The sequence below is a fragment of the Oncorhynchus keta genome, chromosome 32 (assembly GCF_023373465.1).
Source record: "Oncorhynchus keta strain PuntledgeMale-10-30-2019 chromosome 32, Oket_V2, whole genome shotgun sequence".
Taxonomy (NCBI): domain Eukaryota; kingdom Metazoa; phylum Chordata; class Actinopteri; order Salmoniformes; family Salmonidae; genus Oncorhynchus; species Oncorhynchus keta.
In genome coordinates this window covers 24,559,681-24,580,889 of record NC_068452.1, presented here as the reverse complement: position 1 = coordinate 24,580,889, position 21,209 = coordinate 24,559,681, and the positions used below count along the sequence as shown (strand labels likewise).

The window sequence follows — 21,209 nt, the reverse complement described above, 5'->3', positions numbered from 1 at the left end:
GGCACAATTAAGCTTTTGATATTGGAGAATGCCATGACTAGCTTTGGGGTGTCGTTTTAGTAATCCACACGTAACTTCACAGCATCCAGGACAACCGAGTGACAACTTTAAGGTGCCAACCTTTTCACATGATCTTGAATTGATACTGAGAGAGTGAAATCAAGGGTATGACCAATTTGGAAGACAACTGGTGTTAACCAGAAACCAAAGACAACTGATTTTGGATGGCGTGGCAAGAGCTATGTATTGAGTTATTGTCATTCAGTAAGAGCCTGGTAATGTATAATCGTATTAAGTACAGAAGACGTCTGTGTCTTTAAAATATGTAATCTACAGGTATGTGCTGAGTTTCATCACATAACTAATCAGAACCTGCAGCGATTGTTCTTTCTGCACTAGACCATCACACTGAACGCTTGCTGGCTTTATCCCGGGAGGTGCAGGGACAGATGGGGAGCTTTGGACGTTGGCTTTCTGCCATTCTGAAGATATATGATGAAATGGTTTGTTACATTCTAATTGACATATTTGGTCAGTTTCATTGGTTCTGTGCGGGCACTCCCCCTATTTATTATTTTATTAAAAAAAATAAAGAAATGTCCAAACCCCACCTGCATTGTACATACAATTGGTTTGGGGTGAAATGGTAGTCAAAGGGGTGTTCAAAACCTGCAGGCTTCATTAATATACTTCAGGGTTATTACAAAGTTTAAGACTGCTCCTTTTAATATTGATGTGCCTAGAAATCACAACACGTCTTCTGCATTGGTTGATCTGTACTTTACACTCTTCCGGTTGTCATACTATACTGTAGGGACGTGAGTCAAGAAATCCTGGTGTCCTCATTGGTCCCGTCTGCATACTTGCTATCATCTCTGATGATGAAGATGCAGTCTCCCTTCAGCCACACCAAGTCTCCATCATCCTCAAAGATGGAGAGGTGATGCACAGTTTCCAATCCTGGCCAGATGCTTTTCTCGCTCTTTTTGGCCTGGTTTATGCTCTACATCTGGATTACCCAAAACCCATGTCCAGCTCATTTCTATTCATTCAGCAAGTGTTCCTTAACGTTGATTGTGAAAAGCTCAAATCAAGTTTTGGGCTAGTAAAGCCTAAGGATTTACAGTGTGACTGGTGGGAAGGTTGAAAGAGAAAACAATACATTTAAAAATCAATGAATGTATAATTCTTGAGCAATTTATAATAATAATAGGCTATATTAGGCTATATTAAGGTTTTTCTTTCATTATTTTAGGCTATCTGGCATTAGTGGGTGAAAGGCTCTGCACTGCCCCATGCAGCCTCCGCAGTCGTCAGGGTTTTCACACTTCTTGGTTTAGCAAAGCAGAGCTGTTGTGAAAGGAAGTTGCCAAGGAAGTGTGTTTGTATTTTTTACTGGACCTCCCGCCCCTACCTACAGTCAACCAATCATGTCAATGATGAGAGGAAAAAAAATAATAAAAATAAAATCAAATAAATAAAAAATAAAAAGAGAGAAGAAAATAGAGCGGTCCCGCGAGTGCACAGGCCAGTCAAGAGCGCAAATTAAATTTGAGAGCTAGCAAGTGTGACTTTAAGCGAGCAGAACCTCATCGTTGATCAAAAAGAAAAATTTCTTAAACAGTACATATAGAACTGTGAGCAAACGTGATTCAAACGTGTAAAAAAAGTATTTGAGCGCATTAAATTGTCCAACAGTTTTGGCCTTGAAAAATAAACTGTAACCTAATTACAGGTCAAATGTGCCTGTGGTAAGACAACAGATTTTTTTTCTTCAACCTTAGAAAAGAGAACTTGTGATTGTTGGAACAAAAAAAAGTTGGTGTATGCTTTTTTGTTGTTATTTCCTTTCATGTGGGTTCTCTTGAAATGTAACCAGAGGAACAAAAATTGACTATTGACTGACAACTGTGAATCTCATGTGTTTGAAATCCAACATGAAATGTTGTGGTTTTCTCCAATAATAAATCATATTCATTTGTACAGTTCAACATGACATTTACATCTGAACCTAAATTATCTACATGGAAGCACGCTGGGATTGGCTTGTGTGTTGTTGTCTTAGCAAGGAGGTAGGTCTAGTAAACTATGACTGCTTTTGTAGACAATGTAAAAAAATAAATGTAATGTGTACTTTTGAAGGAGTTACACAATAATACTTCAGCTATTATGTTTGTTCTGGGTTATATTCCTAACCAACAAATATTCAAAATCATTATATGAATTATCAGACGCCAATACTCTTAATTAACTTGAAGTCATTAGACGTTTACAAAGCAAAGCATGATGAACCGCTAAATGGGTTGGCTTTGAACTTTGCTCCCTGGTTTGCTTTGAGAGAACATGTAATCATGATAACCTCTACTTACAGTACTAATACTGAGCACATTCATAGAGTAGTCTATACAGTAATATACTCAGTCATCTGTCTGTGTTATAATATTGTGGTGTTGAGGGAGCTCACCGTCTCCAGGTACTACTTCAGGCAGTGTTAACAGCAGAGCTCCAACAATAATTGATTTTGGCATATTGTGTGGCATCTTCCTGTTCATTGCACAACATAAAATTGGTTTCCACAGCAGGGTTAAGGGACATACATACACTTATAATTCTAACAGCTTTTTTGTTAGTAGAGTATTTAATTGTCTTAAAATATAGTTCAATTTATTTTTGTAAGGTAAGAACACGTGTTTTTTTGTTTGTAAATTTACATTTGTGAATATGAGTAACGTTAGCTAATGATCCTCTAGCAGCTGCATGGCATGACATATCTAGGCAGGGAATTTCGCCGTGAATATCGAAGTAAAAAAAAATCACTTAAATTCAGCTATTTTTGCTGCAAAGTCAGCTGGACGAAAACCTGTAAGTCATATTAGATAAATAGGTTGTAAGTTGAAGACACACAATATTTTACATTGAAGTCAATACAAAAAAAGTTGCTCTAATTTCCACATCATACTTTTTTATTGAAAGTAATGTAATACTGGAAATGTTTTTGTACACACCCATTGCAATTTTTATGTTCACCTGACATGGACTTATAAATCAACAAAGTAGCTTATAATATTTGAGTGCTACATAAGTACTTACATTTAGCAAGGTGATAATACTTTTATTGTGAAGTCAGCTAAACAAATGTATGTAATTCAAGGTTGGCAATTAAAAGGTGCAAACACACAATATGTTTACCTGATTTGAACACAGAATTACAATGTTACAAATCATTTGAAATCATTCGAGTTCAATGTACTTAAAGTAAAACAAATGTTATGCTAACTTGTAAAAATCAGGTTTTGTTTTGTTACAATTGCGTTGAAGTTGCATCTACAAGCAAATAACTATTAAATGTGCAAGCTGTGTTTTGTTATATTCACTTATACAACTAAGCTACTGTCACTTAAAACGAATATGTTATAAATACTTAAAAGTGTGCACTTGTTTAGGTCAACTTAAAAATGTAAAGTTCACATGACTTTTCATCAAATTTTGTGTCAAATCAAAGTTTATTTGTCACGTGCGCTGAATACAACAGGTGTAGTAGACCTTACAGTGAAATGCTTACCTACAGGCTCTAAGTAATAGTGCAAAAAAGGTATTAGGTGAATAATAGGTAGGTAAAGAAATAAAACAACAGTAAAAAGACAGGCTGTAAACCGTAGCGAGGCTATAGAAGTTGCGAGGCTACATACAGACACCGGTTAGTCCGGCTTATTGAGGTAGTATGTACATGAATGTATAGTTAAAGTGACTATGCATATATGATAAACAGACAGTAGCACTTAACGTGTTTGAGTGTGTGAAACATTTGGAAATATTTAAATTCAGTCTACTCAATATATTTGTGCTAGTAAAGCCTAAGGATTTACAGTGTGACTGGTGGGAAGGTTGAAAGAGAAAACAATACATTTAAAAATCAATGAATGTATAATTCTTGAGCAATTTATAACTATAGGCTATATTAGGCTATATTAAGGTTTTTCTTTCATTATTTTAGGCTATCTGGCATTAGTGGGTGAAAGTCGTCAGGGTTTTCATACTTCTTGGTTTAGCAAAGCAGAGCTGTTGTGAAAGGAAGTTGCCAAGGAAGTGAGTTTGTATTTTATACTGGACCTCCCGCCCCTACCTACAGTCAACTAATCATGTCAATGAGGAGCTATATTGTGAGTCAAGAGAGAAGAAAATAAGAAATAAAATAATAAAAAATAATAAAAAGAGAGAAGAAAATAGAGCGGTCCCGCGAGTGCACAGGCCAGTAAAGAGCGCAAATTAAATTTGAGATCTCGCAAGTGTGACTTTAAGCGAGCAGAACCTCATCGTTGATCAAAAAGAAACATGTATTAAACAGTACATATAGAACTGTGAGCAAACGTGATTCAAACGTGTAAAAAAAGTATTTGAGCGCATTAAATTGTCCAACAGCAATAGTCATTCGCTTTCAATTTCTCAAATTGCTCTCTCAAGTTTTGGCACCTTTAAGTTTGGATTCCAGGCTTGATGGGGGTGCGGGTTTACATGCGGGTGCATGTCTATAAACCTTAAATTGGTCACATTTACTGGAGTGATGGACGAACTAACAAATTCCTGGCATTGGCCAGTCCAGTGTTGTGATTGGCTATTATGAACCGTCTGTTTTCCTGATCATTGGGCTACTTTGAAACGATGTCGCAGGTGAAAATGTATTGGTCGCGGGTGGCAGGTCTTTGGGCTACTTCTAAATTGCACAGCAGCCGCCATGGCATTTCATTAAAAAATGTATATATTTCACTTTGACCTGCTGCTGACTATCAGGCAGTGAGCAGGCTGTTACTGAGTGTGTGAGTGTGTGAGTGAATGAATGCGTTGCGTTGAGAGCACTTGGTTGAGAGAGTGAGGCACGGAGACAGAGTAGCAACTTTTTAATAGTTGTAGGCAACTGGGTTATACTGAACGCAACATGCAATCATTTCAAAGATTTTACTGAGTTACAGTTCATATAAGGAAATCAGTCAATTGAAATAAATGCATTATGCCTTAATCTATGGATTTCACATGACTTGACACAGGTGCACCAATAGAAGGGCCCACCTACTTGGCAGTCAGGCCCACCGACTGGGGAGCCAGGCCTAGCCAATCAGAATGCGTTTTCCACACAAAAGGGCTTTATTTCAGAAATACAGAAATACTCCTCAGCACCCCCTCCACCCCCTCTCAGACGATCACAGGTGAAGAAGACATATGTCTGGAATGGCATGGTTATGTAACCACGTGACTTTAGTCGTCCCCTCGCCTACCCGGGCTCGAACCAGGGACCCTCTGCAGACAACAGTCACCCACGAAGCATCGGTTCCCATCGCTCCACAAAAGCCGCGGCCCTTGCAAGGGGAACCACTACTTCAAGGTCTCAGAGTGAGTGACGTCACCAATTGAAACGCTATTAGCGCGCACCACCGCTAAATATGCTAGCCATTTCACATCGGTTACAGTTACACATGGTCTGCTGTTGTGAGACCGGTTGGATGTACTGCCAAATTCTCTAAAACGATGTTGGAGGCAGTTTAAGGTAGAGAAATTAACATTCAGGTCTCTGACAACATCTCTGGTGGACATTCCTGTTGTCATCGTGCAAATTGCATGCTCCCTCAAAACATGAGACATCTGTGGCATTGTGTTGTGTGACAAAACTGCACATTTTAAAGTGGCCTTTTATTGTCCCCCAGCACAAGGTGCACCTGTGTAATGATCATGCTGTTTAATCAGCTTCTTGATATGCCACAACTGTCAGGTGGATGGATGTATTATCTTGGCAAATGAGAAATGCTCACTAACAGGGAAATAAACAAAATTGTGCACAGCATCTGAGAGAAATACATTTTTGGGGGCAAATGGAACATTTCTGGGATTTTGTCATTTCAGCTCCTGAAACATAGGACCAACACTTCACATGTTGCGTTTATATTTGTGTTCAGTGTAGATGGTCATTATTGAGACACGCTAGAACTGATATAATGGCAACAAAAAAATGGAAAACGACTTTAGGCGCACTAGAGCTCTTTAGATAATTTCGCTCAGATTATTAAAAGTAAACTGGATTCTAATGTCGACTTTTATTATGGATAACAGTATCAAGCAAAGGGTTTCACTCATGCTGGGCGGCAGGTAGCCTAGTGCGTTGGGCCAGTAACTGAAAGGATGCTAGATCGAATCCCTGAGCTGACAATGTAAAAATCTGTCGTTCTGCCCCTGAACAAGGCAGTGAAACCACTGTTCCCTGGTAGGCTGTCATTGTAAATAAGAATTTGTTCTTAACTGACTGTTGGACTGTTGGAGCTAGGAACACAAGCAATTCGCTACTTCTGCTAAATATGTGTTTGTGACCGATTTGATTTGATGTTTAATTTGGGTCTCTAGGTGATAACGTTTAAGAACCCCTGCTCTGTGCTTTCCAGTTGTATTAGCCTCACATGATCATGCTGGCTCGCAAGGCTACAGTACAGTTGCATTGCTACTGAAAAATAACAGTGATGATATTAACTGGTAAAATGCGAGTTTTTACAACAGGGTATTTGTTTTAGAATCGACCGAATCAATGTAATCTCCTACCCCACTAGCGGAACTATTTTTACGGTCTACATCACATATCAGTGTAACACACAACATTGGCAGGCAGCTCCGAGCTGGAGTAGAGAAACAACACATCTAGCAGATAACGGAATTATATAAGTATTAAAATATATTGTCACCAGTATATTACCGAATGTTGTTAAGTAGTTAATCAATGTAGATGCGATAGGTAACATTAACCCTCAACATTTCTTAGCTGGCACAAGCTAGTTAGCTCGGAGCTAGCTTTATTTGATAATTATTGGAAAGTCTGGCAAGTGGTAGCTAGGTTTCTTATAGCCATGTAGCTAGCAAACTGTTTGTCAATTGATATTTAACATTACAGTAGCTAACTCGACGTTAAAATATGTACATTCATTCATCATCATTTGATTTACAAGGCGAGCGAAAATCTATGTATAAACAGTCTGAAAATAGCTTCTTCAAATGTGGTGAAAAGACAAGCCCTATCAGTGTAATTTTGGTTACTTCGGGTAGCCGAGGGAACAAATTGCTCTTTAGGTACCCATTTCAACGGGTTGCAGATTGCACATCATCACTCACGAGTAAGTAGTCCTTACTGTGTGTGTGACGTTAGCTTGCTATGTGGTGTGATGTGTAAAATTTGGTAAACAAATCTTCTAATCTGAGGTCTTTGCCCAATAGCAAAACAGCGAAGTCCATATGCATTGAACACTACAGGAGATGTTCTTGAAGACCCAGATGGAGATTCAAGGTATTGGTCATCATATTATGTCACCTATATAATGTGTCCATGTTTAGGTCTATATCACGATGGGGAAATAAACAACATCCCTTTGAATGGGGACTGTTAGCTTTCGAAAACCCTCATCCATGTGTCGGATTTTCAGCCATTACATTCGCCCGCATTTGGCTCGGTGTAAAATACAATTCCGATGCTGTGTTTTAAGGTTTAAAAACGTCAATAATCATCGCTTTCGAAACGGGTTTCAAAACGTATGCTGATATGCCCCCTATCGCTCAAATAAAAAAAATACACTTACTTTAGTAGTTTTACACAGATCCATACACTTTGTGTGCCCCCAGTTTTTGAACTACATTTCCTCCTCAGTTATCTTACACACAGGTGTTCGGAGCACGCTAGATAGCCAATTTGCACAGGTGGCGGCCAATGTCTTCCATCAACAAGCTCTGTAACATGGACATATGTCCGTGTGGGAAAACTAACCCAATAAAGGCGTGTAGTAACTTGAATAAAAAATAAAAAAGTATTTCTCACTGATAAGAGATACATTCCTTATGTTTCCAATATAGTACCTCAGGCAATGCTTGTTAATGTTTAAAGCGTGTTTGGGCGCTCAACAAAACTCCCCTAGTCAGAAGATACTATCATCATTATGTGCTAAAGTAGTTAGCATTTATGAATTGGGTAGGGGACTGTGTGACACTGCACCAGCGTGACAGGCTTCAGCATATTCATCATACGTTTTGTTAACCAGTCAAGTTTTGGATATGTTCATATCAGAACAAAATTAGTCAACATTTGATTAAAACAATTGTGGCATGTGTGTTGGCTAGGGTCCTATTGGCTCTGGATCACCCAAGATGGCTTGGGTTGTATTTGTGCCCTCTTGCAAATGTGTCTGTGATATTACAGCATGGGTTCATGGCAATACACCCCTTATCTGTTGTTTGGAATATGTGATTATGAAAGTCACTCTATATGTATGTCAAATAAATGGATAGGTTACATGAGCTTTTTAACCTTGTTACATAAGTGCCTTTTGTTTAACATGTGGGCTTTTAAAGTGTTTGCTTTTTAATTTTCAAGTGACATTCAGATAATAAGAAATGGCTGGCATGCAAAATAGTGGCCACTAGATAAAGATTTTTTTAAATTCAAATTTCAGTCACTCATTTTAATTTAAAAGGAAGAATTTAACAAAAATTACAGATGCCTACAATTGATAGTTACTCTAATAAAAGCTACAGGCCTATTTACATCAAGTTTGGCCTACTCTTTACCTATTTCAACCCATCTATGATATTAACATGGTAATTACTCTAGTAACTTGTTGTTACTTAGTTATTGCTTTGTTGTTGCATTTTAATGGAGTTGAGTCCACTAACAAAAAAAACTAATGTTGACTACTATGTAATTACAAAGCAAATGATAAATTACTTTGTAATGACATGTTCATAACATTGTTACTGGGTTAATTATAGCATTTGTACTCTGGTACAAGAGCAATGCATCGTGAAGCGTTACAACATTTTCTGTAATCAAGTCTTTGGTACAAAAATGAGATCAATTTGCTTTAAAATATTTATTCAAGTCACTCTCAAGTGGTAATCTTGTTTAGCTTTGTTTGTGATGTCCTTCTGTTATGGACTCTGTTCAATTGTCTGCTGCATTTTTTTTCTTTTGTTTGCGTTTTCTTTTTTTTTATGGCCCTATTCCCATTTCAGAGAACAAACTCCATTAACTGATCAACAGTTGGTAGCAGGGTAAGACCAAGTCATTCTAAAACCACCTTTCCTTTGTTTACAACACCCTTGTCTTTATTCACTCCTTCCTTCCTGTTATGTCTTGCGCATATATATATATATATATATATATATATATATATATATATATATATATATATATATATATATACATATACCTACGGCAACCTTAATCTCTGAAATCCCTGTTGAATTATTACAGATGGAATGATTCACTGGTCTATCTTGGTAAATCCTGCACTTCAATTAAGCCTTGATAAGTGATTGCTCCAAAACCAGCGGACATAGATTCTTCAGTTCATTTAGCATTGGAATCCACTTCATGTGATAATATTTGATTGTTGGGAAATCAATTCTGAATAGATACAGACTTTTTCTACATGACTAAACCAAGCAGAGACATAATAACTTATTTCTCAGAACAAAAAAACATAATCATGATTAAGATTGGATTAGAATCTGTCCCTTTTCGGTTGTCTGGTGGAATAATACCCCCTAATGATGTTGATATAATTTGTATTGGATGATGGGGCCAGCCTACAGCATGAGCTATGTAAACCAGCATGAGTCTGTCACCTCCCCTTTACAAAGCCCTCACCTTCTCTGCCAGAGGGGGCTTATTCACTGTCGTCTCTCCTCTCCAAGTACTATTTACACCAGCTCCTCTCAAACTGTGATCCATCAATCAGGTTGCAGGCTGATCCATGTGATTAACCTAACCCTCCTATCCATAGAAACACTATGGCTGCCATTATAGGTTGATGGACTAAACAATAAAACAAAGACAATGAAACCGAATTAGATATAATTGGCACTTTCTCAGATATCTTGTTGCTCTCCTCCCTTCCTGCTCTACTCTCAGCTGGTTTACTTAGGTATTTTTCTCCTCTCTTTTTCCAATAAGGTTCTCTGACATCATCCTTGCCACTATCTTGGCCACCAAGTCTGATATGTGTGGGAAGAAGTTTGAGCTGAAGATAGACAATGTGCGTTTCGTTGGGCACCCCACCCTCCTCCAGCATCCTCACACCATTCAGGTAAGATACTTTTGTTGTGAATTTGTGATGGCCTGAGCATAAATACACATTCATCCGCAGAGATTCTCTGTCAGTCAGTCCAGCAGTACCATGAGATCTGAATAATGACTGTATATGAATGGATGGACAAAGCCATCAGTCACATGACATTCATCCCTTTGTGAAGACTCAATAGCACATTTGAAGCCAAGGAATTCAGTTAAAATGGCATCTCATGGAAATATAACATGTACAGTTTGAGCTACTCCAGAAAGTGATGTTGCAGGCTAGCTCAGTGCTGCCCCCTCTCAATGAATATATCAAGTTGAAGGCCTACTGGGGTACTGCAGGGTTCCATTAGTCATTTAGTAGATGCTCTTCTAAAGAGCGATTTACAGGAGTAGCTAGGGTTAAGTGCTTTGCTCAAAGGCACATTGACAGATTTTTTACCTAGTTGGCTCGGGGATTGGAACCAGCGACCTTTTGGTTTTAAAATAATCAGTTCAAGGACATACATCTGGTGTAATATAATGAATTATTGGTACCATGCTTGTCTTAGAATATTTTCATTTATTCACACGAAGATTGACCACGAAGATTGACATTTTCCCAATTGCGGTCGGCTTTGGCTTCATTGAGAGGGGGCAGTTCTTCTCTCTATCTGAAACAGCAATTCTCCTTTTACTTCCAATTCCACTCTGAGACTGTGAATTCAGGTCACTCGCTCCATCTAGTGGAAGAAGTGCCTTACATCTGTGTTTCACAATCATTATTTGACATTTCACAGAAGTAAGATAGAATGGTTGAATATAAGGGGTGGGGGTGGAGAAATCATTTGGAGTGAAATTCTAGACAAATATTGAAATGGTTTGTAAACGGAATTAAAACGTGTCTAACCTAAGTAGGTTGATGATAGGTACTATTTCATTCACTGGACTACATGTAGCCTGTTAGAGGGTTGAAATTAGTGTCCTGATGAACCCGATAACAAATTACTCAACTAGTGCAGTGAATCATTTGCTTTCCATAAAGACATGTATTTAATCCATGTGATTTGTATGCTGTTGACTGTATCCAAATGGCAATTTCTCATCAGTGTGATCCCCTAATAACCGAGCCTGAGCTGTATGTTAGAATCTTTACAAAATGGCCCTTTTCAGAAATTATACCAACAATTCATGAGCTATCGCTCTCATAGAATGCTATTTCAAAGCTTAATTGAATACCTACTGTAATAAACCAAGCTTTAAAGAGTGCAATTATATATTTATGTATTTTTGTAAATAAGATGTTGAAAATACCAGTATAAAAGGCACAAATAAAAGGAGCCATTTAAAGCTGTTTATTCTTGTCTAGAGAGCTTTGTCACAGGACTAACATGAATGTTTTCACTGTGTTGTTTATACATTTCAATACATACAATAGCAAGTATTATGATTTAAATAGTGATGTGCAAAGCCATTGATCATAGAATGATTTAGAACATCTTATATTTATTATCTTATTTCTTTCTGTCCAGGTGTCCAAGACAGACCCCTCACCTAAGAGGGAGATGCCCACCATGATCCTGTTCAGTGTTGTGTTTGCTCTGAGGGTAAGAAAGTAATTTTTATTTTATTTTCCATAAATAGCTTTTTCTTTCCTCTTGAATATAATTACTGTCATGTCAATAATATTCATCTTAATTTGATGAATAAGTGCTAATACTCAGGTTTGGATTAGCTAAATGTTTTCCACATTATGTGCTTATTTTACAAACACCACATTCATTGGTGATAAATACATTTTGTCTAATTAAATAAAATAAATTGGCTGGTAATTTGGGTGCGTGAGGCCAGGTCAGGGAGTGCTTTCCCAGAAAGGGATGGGTCTCTTGGGGTGATAACATTCCAGCATGGGGTCTATCTGTGTTGGAAAGGAGGGTGAGAGCTGGGCGGGGGCAGTGGGCTCTGTTTAATCACTCTACTCAGCATGGCACTACCCTCCCCTGGGCATGACTCAGCCTGGCAGACTGCTGATTCACTGGAGGCTGCCTAGCCCTGCACAGCTGAGACTGGGCGGAATGTGCACAGTCATGTTCTAACCTCATATCTGCCCAGCAACCCACCCAGTCTGTCACTGGCATTTTCCACAGCTCTGTGCCTAACATGACAATGCAGAAAATGATGTCCTGTACTTTTGACTGGTTTGTTTTTTATTTTGAAATATGAGTAATTTGTTTAAATACGCTATTGATTCATATTTTTATATTCATATAAGTAATGTCACTCAATGTCGGTTCACCCCAAATTATTTAACAGCAATAAATACAATTTCACATGAATGTATTGATAAAATATCAGATAGAATTTGTTTTAATAGTATGCACATTTTTTAAATGAGCAGTTTGGAACTAGGGCCATTTTCTAAATTAGAAGTTTGGAACTAGGGCCATTTTACCACTCACATTTTTTAAATGAGCAGTTTGGAACTAGGGCCATTTTCTAAATTAGAAGTTTGGAACTAGGGCCATTTTACCACTCACATTTTTAAATGAGCAGTTTGGAACTAGGGCCATTTTACCACTCACATTTTTTAAATGAGCAGTTTGGAACTAGGGCCATTTTCTAAATTAGCAGTTTGGAACTAGGGCCATTTTACCACTCACATTTTTTAAATTAGCAGTTTGGAACTAGGGCCATTTCACCACTCACATTTTTTTCTTAAGTTATTATTGAACTGACTTGCCGGACCATAGATTCCCTATTTGTTACAATTACAATGTAATCATTTAGTAGATGCTCACAATTTCAACCAATGTGTTATAACCATTACAGATTTATAATCATCTATAAACTAATAATAAAGTACTTTTTAGTAGTAAAAAATGTAAGGGATATTTCGATATTTCAGAGTATCTGCGTGCAGTTTGAAGGAAGTTGTTAACTAGCTCAAGTGCAATTGCTAACTAGTGTTAGCGCAATGATTGGAAGTCTATAAACTTCTAGTAAACATTGGCTCACGAAACAACCTTTCACTTCCTTCATACTGGACGCAGAGACATAAAAATGGTATCGACGAGTTCATCTGACTATGGGGAATTAGATAAATTGCCACAATCTCGAAGTATCACTTTAACCCAGTGTTGAAGTGTGATCAGTGTTCCAGTTGCTTTGCACCAGTGTCTCATAATGCCGTCTCTCTGTCCTGGCGCCTCTTACAGGCCAACGCCGACCCGTCCGTCATCAGCTGCATGCACAACCTGTCCCGGCGTATCGCCATCGCCCTGCAGCACGAGGAGTGCCGCTGCCAGTACCTCACCAGAGAGGCCAAGCTGATGCTGGCCATGCAGGACGAGGTCACCAACATGACCGAGAGTGAGTCACATACTACATTACCCAAACCACACCACTCAGTGCTTGAGTCTAGTACCATAAAGTACCAGCCATTAAGTACCATATACCATGAAGTACCTACTTTACTCTGATAGCATTTTACAGAACAATGCATATATTTTCCTCTCCATATTGTCCCAAAGAAGATGGGCATGAGAGGTGTCTGTCAAAGTCTTCACGCGACATGGATTTACAATGTCATGGAGAGGTCAATGTATGTGACTTGATTTTCTGTGTTTTCGTTCTTAGCTGATGGCAGCCCTCAGTCACCGTTCAGACAAATCCTTCCTAAATGCAAGCTTGCCAGGGACTTGAAGGAGGCATATGACAGGTTTGTAAAAACACCCTACAAAATGATATATTTGTGGATAGTTTCTTTGTTCTTACAGTGCAGGTGTAATAATAGAGCCTGGGTTGTGTTTCTAGCCTGTGTACAACCGGGGTGGTGAGGCTCCATATCAACAACTGGCTGGAGGTGAGCTTCTGTTTACCTCACAAGATCCACCGGGTAGGGGGCAACCACGTACCCCCAGAGGCTCTGGAGCGTAGCCTCAAGGCCATAAGGTGTGTATGCGTGCGAGTTTGTGAGCTACTGAACACTGTTTGTGACGTGTGGGTTACAAGTTGTAACTGACGGCAGAACTTTGTAGGCTTTCATTGTATGTGGACATTAGGTTGATCAGATCTGTAATTATATATGTAATTATATACAGAGGCTGTGAGAGAGAACTCTTTGTGGTAACAGTTAGCTCTTGTGGCCTGCTTCTTTATGTGGAACTATTAACTGCATCAGGTGAGCAGCTCCACCAATAATTTCCTGTAGGCCACAGCGCCACCTAATGGTGTTCTTTATTTACTTCTTGTGCCTTTCACATGCTTATGTTTAGTCAGACCAATGTTAGTATCTTCATCTCAAATTACTACTACAATTTTGCCCTTAGTAAAACATGCATCGGAACTTAAATATAAGCCATAATGATAGCTATATATTATGAGTATTTTCCAAGAGAGAAAATGTTGTACATTTGTAGCAACAAAGGGGCGCTAAGTGTATTTCCATACACTTCACGGACTATGTAGAATGTAACTAGTGATAATTAGTCATGAACATGGGCTCTGTGTTAAATGTATGTGTTGTTGTCCCCCAGGCCGTATCATGCTCTGCTGTTGCTGGACAGTGAGAAGGCTCTGCTGGCCCAGCTGCCTTTGGATTGCTCTCCTGCTCTGGTGCGCCTCATTAAGACCTGCTCTGCAGTCAAGAACCTGCAGCAGCTGGCACAGGATGCAGACCTGAACCTGCTACAGGTTGGTAGGAGCACCTTGCATCAGTACACACTAATACATGGGTATTTGATCGGGTTCAAATACATGGGTATTTGACTGACTGTTTATTATTTTAATACTTATTTTCTGTGTATTTGAGTATTTTCAAATAATGTGGCTGAATAAAATACTTCTATTGGAAGTATGTAAATGTATTTCAAATAATTTCCTATAAATAACCTACTATTTGAAAGCATTTTCAAATACTAATTTCAAACACTTTTTTAAGATGCCCAGATTTAATGCATAGGAGTGTATTTGAGTCAGTGTATTTCCAAATAAGTTCCAATATTCAACTACTTGTCTTTAAAAATAAAATATAAATACTTACTTCCAAATGTATTTGAAAGCAATTGAAATACCCTGAATAGTATTTGAAGCCAGGTTTAGTTGACATCGGCCCACTTTTGAACATATTTGATTGAAAGTTGCTGAACACTAACATGCTGCAATATAAAGAATTGTCGATATAAAGAATAGCAAGTCATTACAAATTGTCCTCAATGTCACATCATATTGTTGGTGTCATAATGTTGCTGTTCTCATACTGCCATCTAGTGGGGTAAATTAGGAATCTTCTTTCTCTTCAGTAATATTTCATTTCTATACATACAGGTTCTGTCCATGCCCAATAATGCATTTTCACAGTTACATTTTTGTTTCTGTTCGTTGTGTGTGCAGATCTTCCAGATTGCTGCTCACCTGGTGTACTGGGGAAAAGCCATCATAGTGTACCCTCTGTGTGAGAACAATGTCTACATGCTGTCCCCACACGCCAACATCAGCCTGTGAGTATCTGTGTGTGTGTGAGTGTTTGAACAGCCTCGTGCTCCCTTTCTCTCTTTCTCTCATCCCTGCCATGCCTCATTAACAGGGTGTGTGCTGAGAGTTGGCTAAACTAATGAACAAGACACTGTAATCTGTACATCCATTTTATACCAACATAACAAGCTGTCATCATGAGCATCAGGGTGCTAATTTTGAATTATGACCTAACGATTGGATGGTGAATCTATAACAAAATGTGATGTCATATCATGTTAACCCATTATTTTTGTTGACTGAATTAGATTTTATTTTGGCCACTCATGGTTTGTCTGTGTTTCGTACTGTAGACTTGAAAGGATTCTCTCCAGCTTGAACATTTGTAACGGGCACAATATGAATATGAAGAAGTAAGAAATCACCATCTCCTTCTTCTTGCATAGGTACTCTCCATTGGCTGAGGCGTTTGGCCAGCAGTTCCCAGGTCATGACCTGCCTTCCATGCTGGCCAAGTTCTCCCTGCCGCTCTCACTGTCTGAGTTTAGGAACCCACTGGATGCGTCTGTGCAGGAGGTAGGTCTATTAGGAAATACACAAGCTCATTTTGACTAAAAGATAGCTTCCAGAAAGCTACTCGGCATATCATTGATACCTTAGAAATGCTGATGTCTGAAGCAGAAAGAGCTTCTGGGCTCTCTCCCAGACCCATCCTGGTTTGTCCGAGCTCTCTAAGCGAAGATGATAAATTATAAAAGATATCACATCAACTCCATCCTTCTCAACATCTATTTTTCATGAGAACAGGACCAGAACACGCAGCTATTTCTTGGCTCTATTTTGGGCCAGGTTGGAACCTGTCTGTCTGAAAGAGATGAGCCCAGTTACAGGGTGACGCTTCTTCCAGTTCCACTTGTTCAGTTATTTTCTTTGAGTGGTGCCTCTAACCCAGTGTGTCCCTTCTCCTTTCCCCTCCACCTTTGGCCAGGCCCAGCTGATCCAGATGGTGGTGTGGATGCTCCAGCGGCGCCTGCTGATCCAGCTCCATACCTTTGTGTGTCTGCTGGTCCCCCCCAGTGAGGAGGAGCCAGGTCTGCTGCGGGACGAGGAGCTCCCCCTGGTGGCCCGGGTGGGGGGACGCAGCCTCAGCACGCCCAGCGCACTCAGCTTCGGATCTCCAAGTATGTGAACTTCCCCTTCAACCAGCTGTGTTGCACTCTGGGGGTGAAGTGTTGATGAAGTACGCTCTGTTTTTATGTACTACCGTACCTGGTTAACCTGTTCAATTCCTGTTCAAATGGGTTACCTGCTACAGTTGTGCCTCTAGTCAGCTAATCATTAACCCCTGTCTGTCATTCCTTCTCCTCAATCAATGTCTCTCTCTCTCTCTCTCTCTCTCTCTCTCTGTCTCTCTGTCTCTCTCTCTCTCTCTCTCTCTCTCTCTCTGTCTCTCTCTCTCTGTGTAGCCAGCAGTGATGACATGACCCTGACCAGTCCCAGTATGGATAACTCCAGTGCAGAACTGCTTCCTGGTGGAGACTCTCCACTAAACAGGAGGATGACCGAGACGTTACTGGCCAGCCTGACAGAGCACGAGCGCCAGGTCATCCTCAATATCCCAGCTGCACAAAATCCTGAAGACCTGCGCATGTTTGCCAGGTACAGTATGTCCCCTGCGCTTTACTAGTTGGCACCAAGGTGGGCTACTGTATTTTTAGTGGCGTAATGGCACCCTCTATTGTGTAACAGCCAGTATGACAGGTGGGCTGGTTCATATTTGAAGGGCTGGAGGCTCTTGTGACTAGTATATCTTCAGAACAAACATACATCTGTCAGCCCGTCATCCCGTCTTCATGTAAGAATATATGGGAAAAAGAACGTTATTTTTCAGTTGTGTAACAATTGCTGAGTTGCAGAAGTGAGAAAAAGCTTGAAGGAAAATGCCAAAGCCCTAAGCAGTGAATCAATAGTGTGACTGCATAGTGTGCAGGATGCACTAATGTGATTACTGGCTCTAACAAGTGCTGCTTCATGCTAGATTTACTTAGCTAATGATTTGGAGAAGAATTTGCTTTAGTCTCATTTCTCTGCCTGTTGTGTGATGTTCCTTCCTTCTTTCCAGGCTACTGCACTACTTCCGAGGGCACCATCACCTGGAGGAGATCATGTATAATGAAAACATGAGGCGATCTCAGCTGAAGACCCTCTTTGACAAATTCAGAAGTGTTCTGGTGGTCACCAACCATGAGGACCCTGTCATCTCCCTCTTCCAGTCTCCTCTGGAGTAGAGGTCTGTCATCTCCCTCTTCCAATCTCCTCTGGAGTAGAGGTCTGTCATCTCCCTCTTCCAATCTCCTCTGGAGTAGAGGTCTGTCATCTCCCTCTTCCAATCTCCTCTGGAGTAGAGGTCTGTCATCTCCCTCTTCCAGTCTCCTCTGGAGTAGAGGTCTGTCATCTCCCTCTTCCACTCTCCTCTGGAGTAGAGGTCTGTCATCTCCCTGGAGTAGAGGTCTCTTCCCTCTTCCAGTCTCCTCTGGATTAGAGGTCTGTCATCTCCCTCTTCCACTCTCCTCTGGAGTAGAGGTCTGTCATCTCCCTCTTCCAGTCTCCTCTGGAGTAGAGGTCTGTCATCTCCCTCTTCCAGTCTCCTCTGGATTAGAGGTCTGTCATCTCCCTCTTCCAGTCTCCTCTGGATTAGAGGTCTGTCATCTCCCTCTTCCAGTCTCCTCTGGATTAGAGGTCTGTCATCTCCCTCTTCCAGTCTCCTCTGGATTAGAGGTCTGTCATCTCCCTCTTCCAGTCTCCTCTGGATTAGAGGTCTGTCATCTCCCTCTTCCAGTCTCCTCTGGATTAGAGGTCTGTCATCTCCCTCTTCCAGTCTCCTCTGGATTAGAGGTCTGTCATCTCCCTCTTCCACTCTCCTCTGGAGTAGAGGTCTGTCATCTCCCTCTTCCACTCTCCTCTGGAGTAGAGGTCTGTCATCTCCCTCTTCCAGTCTCCTCTGGAGTAGAGGTCTGTCATCTCCCTCTTCCAGTCTCCTCTGGATTAGAGGTCTGTCATCTCCCTCTTCCAGTCTCCTCTGGATTAGAGGTCTGTCATCTCCCTCTTCCAGTCTCCTCTGGATTAGAGGTCTGTCATCTCCCTCTTCCAGTCTCCTCTGGATTCTGTCATCTCCCTCTTCCACTCTCCTCTGGAGGAGGTCTGTCATCTCCCTCTTCCAGTCTCCTCTGGATTAGAGGTCTGTCATCTCCCTCTTCCAGTCTCCTCTGGATTAGAGGTCTGTCATCTCCCTCTTCCAGTCTCCTCTGGATTAGAGGTCTGTCATCTCCCTCTTCCAGTCTCCTCTGGATTAGAGGTCTGTCATCTCCCTCTTCCAGTCTCCTCTGGATTAGAGGTCTGTCATCTCCCTCTTCCACTCTCCTCTGGATTAGAGGGTAGAGAGAGTGAACAGGTCTGTCATGAGGTGAAGGACCCTTTCTGAAATACCAGACGGACAGAATGATACGGACTGCTGCTGTACAAAGGCCTTATTATGGTGCTCATTGCTTCTACCCAACTGTACTCCTATCAATGCTACCCAAAACAATAAGATTTCTAAAATAACAACTGTCTGCTCTGATTGGGGGACTGGGAGTGAATGTATGTAGCTTTTAGATGATTTAATTTGTCCCTTTCATGTTTTACGTTCAAAGCCTTGTTTTCAATACTACTGTACATGATTGAATAACAGTTGTGAAGAGCTTTAGTGATACCTATAAATTGGGCAGTTTAAACACAGTACTCCACTTGAGCCTTTCCATTTGGGGGATTCCCAAAAGTGCTAAATCATCTCCAACAAACACAATGTAGGAAAACAACCTTAATGCTCATTCCAGGCTGCAGGCAAGGCTGCCTCCCCCAGGAGTCTCAGTGGGAGGGAAAGAATGAAAAGATGCCAAACATCAGACATGCTGTTTCTGCTTTGAGAGAAGGAGCACGACGTTCCAAACATCTGCGAAATCAATGATTCCAAGGGAACTTTTCCAGCAAGGATGTTTATTAATGAGAATGACTGGAATGGAAATTCTAGTTGCTTTGATAGCAGGGAGGGGAGGCTAGATCAAATATTTTAAAGATGTTTGGAATGTAGTTTAATTATTTGTAGCATACAAATATGGCATATTCCATATCTGTGGGATTTGTGTTTGGGCAACAATGTGTGTATCTAAGTAGACGTAATTATATATTGAATCTGGATTCCCCTCAGAGCAAACATTTTGGCTTTGGGTATTTTGCAATGATTTCCCCATAGCTAGACCAAATTACTGAAATAGCTCATAGTTGACATTTTTCACTTGCATTATGTCTGTAAAAACATTAAGTATATACTCATCATGGTTTGATACAATTCCAAAAATATTCCCAGTTTCAATTCTGTCCTGTGTCACCATCACATACGTCCACTGAGGAGGACGCAAAGTCTGATATCACATTGTTGGCCAGTGAGTGAATCTGTGTCTCTGCCTGTTTGTTCACTACACTCACACAGTGGTGACCACGCAGATAGAAGCGCAGGGGTTTGGTGACCCATTCCCCATGAGAGTCAATGCCGATCCGGCTTGCTGAGACCACCTCCCTGAGGCCTGGCTCTTGCGGTCCTATCTGAGTGTCTCTCCAGCCACACCTCTGGGTCTGAGGCAAGGTCTCTCCGGTCGAAGCAGCGCGGTATGTCCAGGGCCTGGCACAGCTTTGAGGGACCATTGCATAGCTCTTTGTCCTTCAGGGGCCTGGCCTCCCCCCTCCGCCTGGCTGTCCGCAGCTGCTTCATTAGAGGCAGGCCATGTAGAGACTCCAGAGCCCGCAGAAGCACAGCAGCACCCTCCCCCTAGAGAGAACACACACAGGGAACGATAGAGTGGAGCCATATTATCTCCTTCCTTTGCCCTTTTTCTCCAGCGTGAATGAATGGATAATAACATGGTGCAACATATAATATAACGTCTTCAATAATGAGAAACAGTTGAAAAAAAGAGAACTATGTCCTAATGAAAGTAACATGGGAGAGCCTGGGAGATGCAACACTACTTAGTCTCTAATGAGGTGATTTTCCTACAGATAAGGCCAACACACTGAACTTTTCTGCGTGTGGTTTTAATGGCAGTTTGGTTTATTACTGGTGGTTTGTACCACTACCTTCAGGGTAAGCCTGGCTGTTGTACTGTTTTGTTGTATGGTCTTACCTTGACTGGAAACATTCATACAGAGGTAGATGCTGTATATGGGGTACACATAGATGGTGCCGGGTTTCATAAACATCACTGTGTTCCTCTCAGTACATTTTCCCCCAGCAGAGTGAGAGGCTCTGTCCTCTCCCAGGTAGGCCTCAGTCTCCACCACCATCTGCACTCCGACGCACCAATACCTTGCAGCACAAACAAGGGATGGCCTAAATAAAGACTTTCTTTCATGTGTGTCCTCAGTGGGTATGTCTTCAGTAGGAACTTGAGCTATTGTTGTCTCTGAAGAGAACTAGACTACATGTGTGGGGTCACAATAAGCCCTGCTGATGGTGTATGTGTGCCAATGGCTGTGCAACCGCTAGCTGGACTCCAATGTTGATACAGGAATACACAACACACATTTTAACCACCATGTTTAGCTAGATCATTCAACTCAAGAGGTGAAC

General features: G+C 40.7%; 1 long non-coding RNA gene across 47 annotated transcripts; it reads left to right on the top strand.

The window, feature by feature from the left end:
- The first annotated feature begins 6,621 nt into the window (after nt 1–6,621).
- LOC118365365 (uncharacterized) lies at nt 6,622–20,994 on the top strand. 47 transcript variants are annotated; one of them, XR_008088609.1, is made up of 19 exons: nt 6,622–7,145; nt 7,246–7,315; nt 9,031–9,069; nt 9,974–10,106; nt 11,605–11,679; nt 13,288–13,441; nt 13,709–13,790; nt 13,886–14,023; nt 14,608–14,764; nt 15,464–15,570; nt 15,991–16,120; nt 16,533–16,725; nt 17,011–17,203; nt 17,667–17,873; nt 17,952–18,029; nt 18,089–18,127; nt 18,440–18,517; nt 18,557–18,673; nt 18,744–18,971. It is a non-coding gene; the product is annotated as an uncharacterized LOC118365365 (long non-coding RNA). The 47 variants fall into 47 exon arrangements; XR_008088605.1 differs by having other exon boundaries at nt 18,089–18,244; nt 18,479–18,517; XR_008088597.1 differs by having other exon boundaries at nt 18,089–18,283; nt 18,479–18,517.
- Nucleotides 20,995–21,209: the final 215 nt, after the last annotated feature.